General features: G+C 52.1%; 1 protein-coding gene and 1 long non-coding RNA gene across 6 annotated transcripts in view; one reads left to right on the forward strand and one right to left on the reverse strand.

Annotated features, from left to right (window-relative positions):
- The window catches only part of LOC140425604 (copine-4), a 620467-nt gene that overhangs the window by 187155 nt on the left and 419725 nt on the right, over positions 1–13587 (forward strand). The window lies entirely within an intron of this gene.
- The window catches only part of LOC140425605 (uncharacterized), a 34473-nt gene that overhangs the window by 14140 nt on the left and 6746 nt on the right, over positions 1–13587 (reverse strand). The gene's annotated exons all lie outside the window — the stretch shown is intronic.

Consider the following 13587-nt stretch of genomic DNA (forward strand, 5'->3'; position numbering starts at 1 on the left):
ACCCTGAAGCCATGAGGTTACGCTTAAGTAAAATGTGCAGACTTATAGTCAGTAGAAATGTTATACTTGCCTAGTTGCATTGCATTAGGGCATCAATAATAACCTTTTATTGTCAGAAGTATGAAGTTACTGTGAAAAGCCCCTAGTCGTCACATTCAGGCACCTGTTCAGGTAAGCTGGTACTGGAATTGAAGCCGCGCTGCTGGCCTCGTTCGGCATCACAAGCCAGCTGTCTAGCCCACTGAGCTAAACCAGCCCACTCTCTGCTTAATGCCCAGGAATGCTGGTGAATCGGAGGTGTGGTGGAGGAGCAAGTGGTTCAGTCGACTCGGCCCCTTACCTTAGAGATGATCGCAGCTTCCGACTACTCACGGTTCGCTAAGTGCACCTTATTCCTGCCGTGGGGCTTTCGTTGTGAAGAAAAATGAAAACACGAGCCCGAGGAATTCTTCTCCAGGAAGCAAGAGTGCGCTCCGTTGCGGATCAGTCCGGGAAATTTAGATCATTTTGCGGCGACCGTAACGGGTAATTATGTACGCAGAAGCATGCGAATCAGGAGCAGCAGTAGGCCATTCGGCCCCTCGGGCCCGCTCTGCCATTCAATAAGATGATGGTTGATCTAATTGCAACCTCCTGCCTACCCCACCCCCCCACCCCCTTGTTTATCAAGAATCCATCTCGCTCTGCCTTATACACATTCAAAGACTCTTCTTCCACTGCCTTTTGAGGAGGAAAGTGACGGAGGCTCACCACCCTCTGAGAGGAAAAACGTTCTCCTCACCTCTCTTTTTAAAAGGGTGACCCCTTTTTTTGTAAAGAGTGATCCTGAGTTCCAGATTCTTCCGCAAGAGGAATCATCATCTCCACCTCCACCCTGCTCAGGGTCCTACCTGCTTCAATCAATCGCCTCTTCCTCTTCTAAACTCCAGCCGATCGAAGCCTAACTGGTCCACGTACATGTCCAAACGGTGCATCTCCGTCACGATCTCGGAGCTGTTGCGCTGCACCTTTATTCTCTCTCTTTTTCTTCAGGCTTCTACGCCATCCTTAAATTTTCTTCACCCTCTCTGCCTTATTTCTGCGCTTCCCTATTTCCTGCCCTATCATTCCTTCATTTTCACTTCTGCAAATCCCATCTTTCCTTTGGATGGTCGGTTTCCTGTACAGGAAACCAAACCTTCGCCGGTTCCGTTTCTCTTGCCGTGTCAACGTCTACTTTAGTTCAAGCGAGCCGTTGTCTAAAAATAATTATTCTTTTGTGGGACGTGGGCATCGTTGGGTGGGCCAGCATTTGTTGCCCATCCCTAACCTCCCAGAACTGAGTGGCCAGGTGGGCCGGTTCAGAGGTGGAGGGGAGGGGGCAGTGAGGCGGCAACACATTGCCGTGGGTCTGGAGTCACGTGTGGGCCAGATAGGGTAAGCGTTCTCCAAGGCGGCCTTCAGGACGCGCGACAACGCAGAATCGCCGAGCAGAAACTGTTAGCCAAGTTCCGCACACATGAGTACGGCCTCAACCGGGGCCTTGGATTCATGTCGCATTACATTCACCCCCCACCACCTGATCTGGGCTTGCGAAATCCTACCAACTGTCCTGGCTTGAAACAATTCACACCTCTTTTGTCCCTCTCTCCATTTGCTCCGTCTGGACCTGTAAAGACTTAATTACCTGCAAAGACTTGCATTCAAAGTAATGCCTTGCATCATTGACTTTGACTATATATGTTTCTGGAACCTACCTCTTCATTCACCTGAGGAAGGAGCAGCGCTCCGAAAGCTAGTGATTCAAAACAAACATTCTGGGCTTTAACCTGGTGTTGTAAGACTTCTTACTGTGCCCTTGAGAAGTTCATTGCAGGAGGTATGCTGGCCTTGTTGGGACAGGTCATTGTCAAATCACACACGGGCAATCTCACTGAGTTGGACTGGGGAGGAGAGGTGCTGGTGGGGGCGGGGGGGGGGGGGGGTGTCGACCATGTTGAAAAGAGGTGTCAATTATCACCATCACAGAAGATAATTGATGGTGACTTTGATCAAAGCAGCTGCAATGTTGTGAGTGACAGAAACTAGACCAAATGGAGTTGTGTGAGAAAGGTGCAAGCCATTAAAAGCAATCAACACATTCACCCGGAATACTAGGACAGATTAGAATTGGTTTGTAGCCGGACAGGTTTTTTGAGAAGGGGTGATGACGACAGATTTGAAAGGAAGAGGGACAACTCCTGGACAGAGGGAACCATGGACAATGTCAGAAAAGGTCATTCAGCATTTAGGTTTTGGATGGGGGAAGAGATGAAAGGGGCAAGAGGCAGGTCTCATGGAAAAGATGAGCTCGGAGAGGGTGCTGAGGACCAGAGGGAGCTGCAAGGTGATGGACGATCAGGATTTCAGTTGGGATCATTGAGAAGAGGAAGACAATGGCACCCGATTAATCAATTTTAGACAAAGAAACCCATAAACTACTCAAAATTGGCACGGGACACGAGAGAGCTGAAGGCACAAAGGAACAGAGTTGGAAAACACAGCTGGGCAGGATTCTCCACCCCCGCGCCGAAGTGCCCACGCCGTTGAGGTTCACGACGGCGCGAAACAGCCCCTATCCCAGGCCCGATAATGGGCTAGGAGCGGGGCCGTGTCATTCACACGCGCCAGGCCTTGTCGCCGCGTAAAGGCGGCGCCGCATAACTGGCATCACCCGCGCATGCGTGGTTGCCGTCCTCTCCGAGTCCGCCCCGCAAGAAGATGGCGGACGGATCTTGCGGGGCTGCGGAGGAAAGGAGGTCTTCCTTCAGAGAGGACGGCCCGCCGATCGGTGGGCACTGATCGCGGGCCAGACCCCATTTGAGGTACCCCCCGGTGCAGGATACCCCCCCCCCCCCCAGCAGGCCACCCCCCCAACGTTCCTGCGCTGTTCCCGACGGCAGCAACCAGGTGTGGATGGCGCTGGGGGGGGAACCCGCCATTTTGGCCTGGCCGCTCGGCCCATCCGGGCCTGAGAATAGCAGGGTAGCCGGACAATCGCCATTTTGGGTGTCTCGGGCAATTCTCCGGCCTGCGCTGCGCGGAACCCGACGGGGCCGTTCCCGCCGCTTGGGAGAATCGCGGGAGTCGCGGACCGGCGTCGCGGGAAAATTTGGCGGCCCAGGCGATTCTCCCAATTGGCGCGGGAGCAGAGAATCGCGCCCAGCTGTTCTTGACCTTCAGGGTAACTCAAAACAAACAGGAGAATATAGCAATAATCCGAAGCTCATTATTCTGTTCTCTGGATAATGGAGCACTAATTGGATGACAATTAGAAAAATACACTTCTGTTTGTCCAATGTAAAATGTAACACCCAGATCGCGCTCGAGTTTCATTGCAGCACCCATGGAAGTGAGGAAAAGATAACAAAATGGATTCTTTGCAAGGTTTATAGTTGCTGGCTCATCTTAGCGAAGGTGTTAATTCTGCTGGAGAAATATCGCTAGAGACAGAACCATGAAAGACAACCAAGATCTAAACACTCAGCCTTTTGAAGTTTAGTAATTCTCTTAATGCTATTCTATTACAAATACTGACACACTTAGTTTGGGGGGGGAGAGCGGTTGTTGTTGAGAGAAGGGGGCAGCCAATAGAATCAGAGCTCACATTTACAAAGCCTTCTGTCTCTTTGATGAAACTGGGACATCAAATCTATTTTGTATCAGCTACACCAAGACAACCTCAACACTGGCAAACTGCTGATAAATGTTCCGTTGCTTTGCCAAGATGCAAAAATAACTGCTTCAGAAGCTTGAATTACAGAAGATGTGCTATGTATAGGATTTTAGAAGTCCTACAAAGACCTTAAGTACCATACTGACATCACTGAAGAACAGTTGAAACTGTTTCAAAGCTGCAATTTCATTTTTGGTATTTGCTTGAGGCACGGAACAGTGAAAAGGCTGTTCAGCTGAGCTTGCGATGAATGTCGCCTTCATACTCCTGTGTCTACAGATACCAATATGTCCCCTCCCGTTCCCCATTTACATCCTGGTCATTGACCCCAGGGGACAGCTAATAGTTTTCCAGGGACCCCTCTGGTCGTGCATTGCAGGTCGGGTAGATGAAAGCCCATCTCTGGACTGGCAAGTGGATTGAAGATGGCTGCCTGGTGACCAATGGTGGCGTCTGGTGCATTCAGTACCGAAGTACCAACGCTGTTAAAACTGACCAGGGAAAGTCTGGCTTGAGCATAACGAGGGGCTGACTTAGCACAGTCGGCTAAACAGCTGGCTTGTAAGGGTAATCAATTCCCGTACCAGCCTCCCCGAACAGGCGCCGGAATGTGGCAACTAGGGGCTTTTCACAGTAACTTCATTGAAGCCTACTCGTGACAATAAGCGATTATTATTATTATGAATGTGTGGTCGTTCATCTTCAGCATGGAGAACCGTGTCATGACCAGAAATCTCCACGAGACGTCGCAAAGATGATGCGTGCTGTCTGGTAGATGTTTGACCCAATATTAATAACTAACGGATCAGTATTCTGGTGAAATTAAAGGAAGTAAAGTTGCCATAGTCCCAGATGGCTATAGGCTGCTTTCCCCTTTGAGGGGGGTGAGCTGACTGGTGGTGATTTAACCTGAGGGTCACCACACCTCAGGCGAGGGGCAAGGTTGAGAAGATGGAGCCTTCATGAATAACCTCAGCCGGTACGGGATTCGAACCCACGCTGTTGACCTCGCTCTGCATCACGATCCAGCCGCCCAGCCAACTGAGCTATTTCTTTTTTTAAAATATTTTTATTCTCCTCCTTTTTCACATTTTCTCCCAAATTTACACCCTACAATAAACAATAATCAGTAACGAATGCAATGTCAATCTTCATATCAATAACAATGATCCCATCCCCCCACCAAATCCCAGACATTGGCCCGCATGTTAACATAAACAAATGACAAAAAGGAATCAGGAATCACCCACAGTCACCGTTAACACACACAATCCCCCTCCCCCAACTCTCGCTCGCTGTAATCCAATTCTCGAAAGTGCGTAATGAATAACGCCCATGAATTGTAGAACCCCTCCATCCTTCCCCTCAGTTCAAATTTGACCTTTTCAAGCGTTAAGAATTCCAGCAGGTCCCCCCCGCCACGCCAGGGCACAGGGTGGAGAGGTTGATCTCCACCCCAACAGGATCTGCCTTCGGGCCACCAACGAGGCGAAAGCTACAACATCTGCCTCCGCGCCCGTTTCCAACCCCGGCTGGTACGACACCTGGAATATGGCCTCCCGAGGGCCCGGGTCCAGTTTCACATGCACCACTTTAGAGATTACCCTAAAAACCTCCTTCCAGTAATCCTCCAGCTTTGGACAGGAACAAAACATATGAACGTGATTTGCCCCCCCCCCCCCCCCCGCAACATTCACACACATCTTCTACCCCCTCAAAGAGCCGGCTCATCCTCGTCCTTGTAAGGTGCGCTTCAGCAGTATCAGCCCCACACACGAGGTGGAGGCATTCACTCTCCGGAGCACCTCACACCAGAACCCCTCCTCCATACCCTCTCCCTACTCTTCCTCTCACTTTGCCTTTATTCCTTCCAGCGGTGCCTTCTCCTCTTCCAAAAGAGCCCTGTAAACCGCCGACACTACCCCGGTCTCCAGTCCCCCTGTCGTCAGCACCTCCTCCAGCAATGTGGAGGCCACCTCTACCGGGAAGCTGTGTATCTCCTTTCTGGCAAAGTCTCGAACCTGCATGTATCAAAATATTTCCTCCTGCTCCAGTTCATAATTTGCTCCCAGCTCCTTGAATCCTGCAAACCGACCCCCAAGAAACAAATCTTTTAGTGTCCTAATTCCTTTCTCCTCCCAGCTCTGAAAATTTCCATCCCACTTCCCTGGCTCAAACCTATGGTTCCCCCGAATCGGCATTTCCCTTGACCCTGCCTACAACCTGAAGTTCTGGCGAAACTGCCTCCAAATGCTCAAGAAGCTATTACTACCAGACTCTCTGAGTATCTCGGCGGGGCCGTCGGGAGCGGCGCTGTCGCTAGCGCCTTCAATCCCGACCCCCTACCCAATCTCTCCTCCATTCTGACCCACTGGGAATCAACCCCTCTGACCCAGCTCCGCACCTTCTCCACATTCGCCGCCCAGTAATAATACATCAGGTTCGGAAGACCCAAACCCCCTGCCTGCCTTCCCCTCTGTAGCAGCACCTTTCTCACTCTGGCCACCTTCCCTCCCCATATGAACGAGATAAGCATCCCTTCAATCTCTCGAAAAAAATGCCTTTGGCAGGAAAATCAGCAGGCATTGAAAAATAAACAGAAATCGCGCCAGCACGTTCATTTTAACCGCCTGTACCGCCAGTGACAGAGGGAGACCATCCCACCTTGCCAGATCTGCTGTCACTCTCCCCACCAAACTAGAAATGTTGTACCTGCGGAGCTCCCCCCCCCCCCACTCCCAGGCAACCTGCACCCCCAGGTACCTAAAGTGAGTCCCTGCCCCACGGAATGGCTGCCCGCCCCACCCCCGGCCGACACACCACAAATATTCACTCTTGTCCAGATTCAATTTGTACCCCGAGAAAGACCCAAACTCCCAAAGCAGCTCCAATATTCCCCCTATCGACACACTCGGTTCCAGCACGTATAACAGCAAGTCATTGGCATATAAGGACACCCGATGCTCTGTCCCCCCCCACCAATCGGGACACCCAATGCTCTATCCCTTTCCATACCCCCGAATTTCTTTTAAAAAAAATTTAGAGTACCCAATTCATTTTTTCCAATTAAGGGGCAATTTAGCGTGTTCAATCCACCTACCCTGCACATCTTTGGGTTGTGGGAGCCAAACCCACACAGACATGGGGAGAATGTGCAAACTCCACGTGGACAGTGACCCAGAGCTGGGATCGAACCTGGGACCTCGGCGTCGTGAGGCAGCAGTGCTAACCCACTGCGCCGCCGTGCTGCCCTCACAAACCCACCATAGTTAAGGCCCTGGTTTCTAACCAACTTTCTGTGGCTTGTTGCCCATCCTCCTGAAAAGCCTCTGCAGCTTGTCACACCTCGTGAATCACCTTGAGACCTTTCTCTGGATTTAAGGCGCCCTAAGAATGCAGGTTGCTTTTTACACATTTTCAATTGAGCCAAACAAGCTGCATCACACATTGAGCGTTGTTGGTTAATGGTATTGATGAGGTGGGCGCGGAAAGGAGGTTTCGTCTTGTGGGTGAGTCCAGAAGCAGGGGGCACTGTTTTAAAATTCGGGGGTCACTGTTATTGTAAATAGTTGAGGAGAAACGCTTCTCTCAGTGTGAAAAAATGAAAATGAAAATCACTTATTGTCACAAGTAGGCTTCAAATGAAGTTACTGTGAAAAGCCCCTAGTTGCCACATTCCGGCACCTGTTCGGGGAGGCTGGTACGGGAATTGAACCGTGCTGCTGGCCTGCCTTGGTCTGCTTTCAAAGCCAGCGGTTTAGCCCAGTGTGCTAAACCAGCCCCTGTCGTGTTGTGTGCGACTTTGGAATTCTCTGCCGCAGAAAGCAGTAGAAGCGGGGTCGCGAATATTTTTAAAGCAGCGGTCGATGGATTCTTGTTGGGGAAGGGAATCAATGGTTATCAGGTGGAGGTGGGAATGTGGACATTTGGAACGCAAACATAGCCACGATTTAATCAAATGCTGGAGCCACATCCAGGGCCAAATGGCCTCCTGTTTCATACGTTTGTATCACAGCAATCAAACCTGACAGAAAAGCTCGGCCTAGGAGATAAGCTGACCTTTATGTCACACCATTCATGGCCCAGCGGTTTACTGCTGCCCATTCACAAACAGGCCCTTCCGTGCAATCAAACTGACAGGTGATTGTCGGCCGCACTTGCTGATTTCTCATTCCTCCCAGTGTGCTTTTCCCCAGCGTGCGTGGATGGCACCTCCCTTCTGTGTGGTTAAATATGCCGACCAAAGCAGGTTCGCCACCGGGGTCCCCGCATAACCTTCAATTAACCACCTGACAGTCCGCCTTCAGTTCCTATAGTAACCAGTGCAACTAAGTATGGACTGGTGACAGGGACAACGGATAGTGCCTCTCACTTCCAGCCAGTCTGATGTGTTCCAGAATAAGCAACACCCACCGATCAAGTGAAGATACCCGCTACTCGTCAACTATTTAAAGCCTTTCCTCCCTTTTATCTAATCCTTAACGAAAGCAATGCAAAGTTCTTGAAAGACTGTTGGACTGAACACACACAACACATCCTGTTTCCCCGGCAGCAGTTTACCCTGTCAGATCTGAATGTAAGTGTCTTTAATAAATGCTTTAGAAACCCTTGACATTGATTTATCCATTTTGGTATGCAGGAACATTGAGTTATTTCACCGGCGTTAAGGGCTGCTAATAGCAGGGCATCCAGATCAGGTCACAATGTCCAGGTACAACAGCACATTACTGACTTAAAGACGTCCATTTATGTAGCACCTGTCACAGACACAGGACGCCCCAAACGCTTTATGGCCAATCACGTATTTTTCATGTGTGGCCCTGTTGAAACGTGGCAAGCAACTTGAGCACAGCAAGCTCCCACAAACAGCAATGTGATCATGACTATAACTAGGCGACTGGATAATCTATTCACTCGGATGTTGATTGGAGGATAAGCATTGATTTGAGTCTCCCTTGAAGCGAGGAGGACCCTTGCTACAGCGTCCAGCCTGTGACAAGAGCTGGCGTGTGAATCTTTTGATGTGGGGGATTGCTGCATTGCAGATACCGCAGGGTCCTGTGTGACCACGAGACCCCCCTTGTCTTACCACCAGCTGCTGGTGTGTTTGAAAGGATTTGCAGGTTGACACACTCAACTTGTTTGGCCGTGTTATGAGCGCACCTTCCGTGGCCGTCAAATCCCGGGGTGGGGCTCAGAGCCAGAGCTTCTAGCTCAGAGGCAGAGACAATACACACTGCTCCACAAGAGGATAAGATGAATTGTGGTCGGGACAACAAGGATAGCTTCCCGGCTCTCCTCCGACACCGTGCTATGGCGTATTTTATGCCCAACCAAGAGGGAAGTCAGAGCTTGAGTTCAGTGTCTCATTGTAAAGGCAGCACCTTCAGCCAAGCCTCACTATTGCACTGGGTGGGTCCAGATTGACTTTTGTGCTGAAGTCCAGGAATGCGACTTGAACCTTGGGCGAAATTCTCCACCAACGGCGTGATGTCCGCCGACTGGCGCCAAAAACGGCGCCATCAGACGGGCATCGCGCCGGCCCAAAGGTGCGGAATGCCGACGCCGGAGGGATTTCCGCCCCGCCAGCTGGCGGAAATGGCGTTTGTTGCCCCGCCAGCTGGCGCGGAAATGCGGCACATGCGCGGGAGCGTCAGCGGGCGCCGGCAGTTTCCCGCGCATGCGCAGTGGGGAGAGTCTCTTCCGCCTCCGCCATGGTGGAGGCCGTGGTGGAGGCGGAAAGGAAAGAGTGCCCCCACGGCACAGGCCCGCCCGCGGATCGGTGGGCCCCGATCGCGGTCCAGGCCACCGTGGGGGCACCCCCCTGGGCCAGATCGCCCCAGGATCCCGGAGCCCGCCCACGCCGCCTGGTCCCGCCGGTAAATACCAGCTTTGATTTACGCCGGCGGGACAGGCAATTTCTGGGCGGGACTTAGGCCCATCCGGGCCGGAGAATTGAGCGGGGGGGGTCCCGCCAACCGGCGCGGCCCGATTCCCGCCCCCGCCCAATCTCCGGCGGGATTCACGGCGGCCAGCGGCCATTCTCCGACCCGGCGGGGGGTCGGAGAATGACGCCCCATATGTCTCAAAGGCGAGACTTAACCTTTTCTGAAATCAAATGCCTGTTTTTGACTAACCCCATAACAAACGTTACATGTCTATGTTTGCTTCAAATATTTCAAGGAGATTGTAGGTATTATTGTCAGAAAAAGTGGCTTTCTCCGAAATCACCTTTTCACAGAGGACCTGCAAACATAGTGTCTTGAGAATTGTGAAGTAGCGAGTGTTCAGGTAGATTGCAGGTGAGAGAGCGAGCAGTCAGGTAGATTACAGGTGAGAGAGCGAGCAGTCAGGTAGATTACAGGTGAGAGAGCGAGCAGTCAGGTAGATTCCTGGTGAGGGAGCGAGCAGTAAGGTAGATTGCAGGTGAGAGAGCGAGCAGTCAGGTAGATTACAGGTGAGGGAGCGAGCAGTCAGGTAGATTGCAGGTGAGAGAGCGAGCAGTCAGGTAGATTACAGGTGAGAGAGCGAGCAGTCAGGTAGATTCCTGGTGAGGGAGCGAGCAGTAAGGTAGATTGCAGGTGAGAGAGCGAGCAGTCAGGTAGATTACAGGTGAGGGAACGAGCAGTCAGGAAGATTACAGGTGAGGGAGCGAGCAGTCAGGTAGATTACAGCTGAGGGAGCGAGCAGTCAGGTAGATTGCAGGTGAGAGAGCGAGCAGTCAGGTAGATTACAGGTGTGGGAGCGAGCAGTCAGGTAGATTACAGGCAAGGGAGCGAGCAGTCAGGTAGATTACAGGTGAGGGAGCGAGCAGTCAGGTAGACTACAGGTGAGGGAGCAATCAGTCAGGTAGATTACAGGTGAGGGAGCGAGCAGTCAGGTAGATTACAGGTGAGAGAGCGAGCAGTCAGGTAGACTACAGGTGAGGGAGCAATCAGTCAGGTAGATTACAGGTGAGAGAGCGAGCAGTCAGGTAGATTACAGGTGAGAGAGCGAGCAGTCAGGTAGATTACAGGTGAGAGAGCGAGCAGTCAGGTAGATTACAGCTGAGGGAGCGAGCAGTCAGGTAGATTACAGGTGTGGGAGCGAGCAGTCAGGTAGATTCCTGGTGAGGGAACGAGCAGTCAGGAAGATTACAGGTGAGGGAGCGAGCAGTCAGGTAGATTACAGGTGAGGGAGCGAGCAGTCAGGTAGATTACAGCTGAGGGAGCGAGCAGTCAGGTAGATTGCAGGTGAGGGAGCGAGCAGTCAGGTAGATTACAGGTGAGGGAGCGAGCAGTCAGGTAGATTACAGGTGAGGGAGCGAGCAGTCAGGTAGACTACAGGTGAGGGAGCAATCAGTCAGGTAGATTACAGGTGAGGGAGCGAGCAGTCAGGTAGATTACAGGTGAGGGAGTGAGCAGTCAGGTAGATTACAGGTGAGGGAGCGAGCAGTCAGGTAGACTACAGGTGAGGGAGCGATCAGTCAGGTAGATTACAGGTGAGGGAGCGAGCAGTCAGGTAGATTACAGGTGAGGGAGTGAGCTATCAGGTAGATTACAGGTGAGGGAGCGAGCAGTCAGGTAGATTACAGGTGAGGGAGCGAGCAGTCAGGTAGAATACAGGTGAGGGAGCGAGCAGTCAGGTAGATTACAGGTGAGGGAGTGAGAGGTCAGTCAGATTAAAGGTGAGGGAGCGAGCAGTCAGGTAGATTACAGGTGAGGGAGCAAGCAGTCAGGTATATTACAGGCGAGGGAGCGAGCAGTCAGGTAGATTACAGGTGAGGGAGTGAGCAGTCAGGTAGATTACAGGTGAGGGAGTGAGCAGTCAGGTAGACTACAGGTGAGGGAGCGAGCAGTCAGGTAGATTACAGGTGAGAGAGCGAGCAGTCAGGTAGATTACAGGTGAGGGAGCGAGCAGTCAGGTAGATTACAGGTGAGGGAGCGAGCAGTCAGGTAGATTACAGGTGAGGGAGTGAGCTATCAGGTAGATTACAGGTGAGGGAGCGGGCAGTCAGGTAGATTACAGGTGAGGGAGCAAGCAGTCAGGTAGATTACAGGTGAGGGAGCGAGCAGTCAGGTAGATTACAGGTGAGGGAGCGAGCAGTCAGGTAGATTACAGGTGAGGGAGCGAGCTGTCAGTTAGATTACAGGTGAGGGAGCGAGCAGTTAGGTAGATTACAGGTGAGGGAGCGAGCAGTCAGGTAGATTACAGGTGAGGGAGCGAGCAGTCAGGTAGATTACAGGTGAGGGAGCGAGCAGTCAGGTAGATTACAGGTGAGGGAGCGAGCAGTCAGGTAGACTACAGGTGAGGGAGCGATCAGTCAGGTAGATTACAGGTGAGGGAGCGAGCAGTCAGGTAGATTACAGGTGAGGGAGTGAGCAGTCAGGTAGATTACAGGTGAGGGAGCGAGCAGTCAGGTAGACTACAGGTGAGGGAGCGATCAGTCAGGTAGATTACAGGTGAGGGAGCGAGCAGTCAGGTAGATTACAGGTGAGGGAGTGAGCTATCAGGTAGATTACAGGTGAGGGAGCGAGCAGTCAGGTAGATTACAGGTGAGGGAGCGAGCAGTCAGGTAGAATACAGGTGAGGGAGCGAGCAGTCAGGTAGATTACAGGTGAGGGAGTGAGAGGTCAGTCAGATTGAAGGTGAGGGAGCGAGCAGTCAGGTAGATTACAGGTGAGGGAGCAAGCAGTCAGGTAGATTACAGGTGAGGGAGCGAGCAGTCAGGTAGATTACAGGTGAGGGAGTGAGCAGTCAGGTAGATTACAGGTGAGGGAGTGAGCAGTCAGGTAGACTACAGGTGAGGGAGCGAGCAGTCAGGTAGATTACAGGTGAGAGAGCGAGCAGTCAGGTTGATTACAGGTGAGGGAGCGAGCAGTCAGGTAGATTACAGGTGAGGGAGCGAGCAGTCAGGTAGATTACAGATGAGGGAGTGAGCTATCAGGTAGATTACAGGTGAGGGAGCGAGCAGTCAGGTAGATTACAGGTGAGGGAGCGAGCAGTCAGGTAGACTACAGGTGAGGGAGCGAGCAGTCAGGTAGATTACAGGTGAGGGAGCGAGCAGTCAGGTAGATTACAGGTGAGGGAGCGAGCAGTCAGGTAGATTACAGGTGAGGGAGCGAGCAGTTAGGTAGATTACAGGTGAGGGAGCGAGCAGTCAGGTAGATTACAGGTGAGGGAGCGAGCAGTCAGGTAGATTACAGGTGAGGGAGCGAGCAGTCAGGTAGATTACAGGTGAGGGAGCGAGCAGTCAGGTAGACTACAGGTGAGGGAGCGATCAGTCAGGTAGATTACAGGTGAGGGAGCGAGCAGTCAGGTAGATTACAGGTGAGGGAGCGAGCAGTTAGGTAGATTACAGGTGAGGGAGCGAGCAGTCAGGTAGATTACAGGTGAGGGAGCGAGCAGTCAGGTAGATTACAGGTGAGGGAGCGAGCAGTCAGGTAGATTACAGGTGAGGGAGCGAGCAGTCAGGTAGATTACAGGTGAGGGAGCGAGCAGTCAGGTAGATTACAGGTGAGGGAGCGAGCAGTCAGGTAGATTACAGGTGAGGGAGCGAGCAGTCAGGTAGACTACAGGTGAGGGAGCGATCAGTCAGGTAGACTACAGGTGAGGGAGCGATCAGTCAGGTAGATTACAGGTGAGGGAGCGAGCAGTCAGGTAGATTACAGGTGAGGGAGTGAGCTATCAGGTAGATTACAGGTGAGGGAGCGAGCAGTCAGGTAGATTACAGGTGAGGGAGCGAGCAGTCAGGTAGAATACAGGTGAGGGAGCGAGCAGTCAGGTAGATTACAGGTGAGGGAGTGAGAGGTCAGTCAGATTAAAGGTGAGGGAGCGAGCAGTCAGGTAGACTACAGGTGAGGGAGCGATCAGTCAGGTAGATTACAGGTGAGGGAGCGAGCAGTCAGGTAGAT

The sequence above is a fragment of the Scyliorhinus torazame genome, chromosome 6 (genome assembly GCF_047496885.1).
Source record: "Scyliorhinus torazame isolate Kashiwa2021f chromosome 6, sScyTor2.1, whole genome shotgun sequence".
NCBI lineage: Eukaryota > Metazoa > Chordata > Chondrichthyes > Carcharhiniformes > Scyliorhinidae > Scyliorhinus > Scyliorhinus torazame.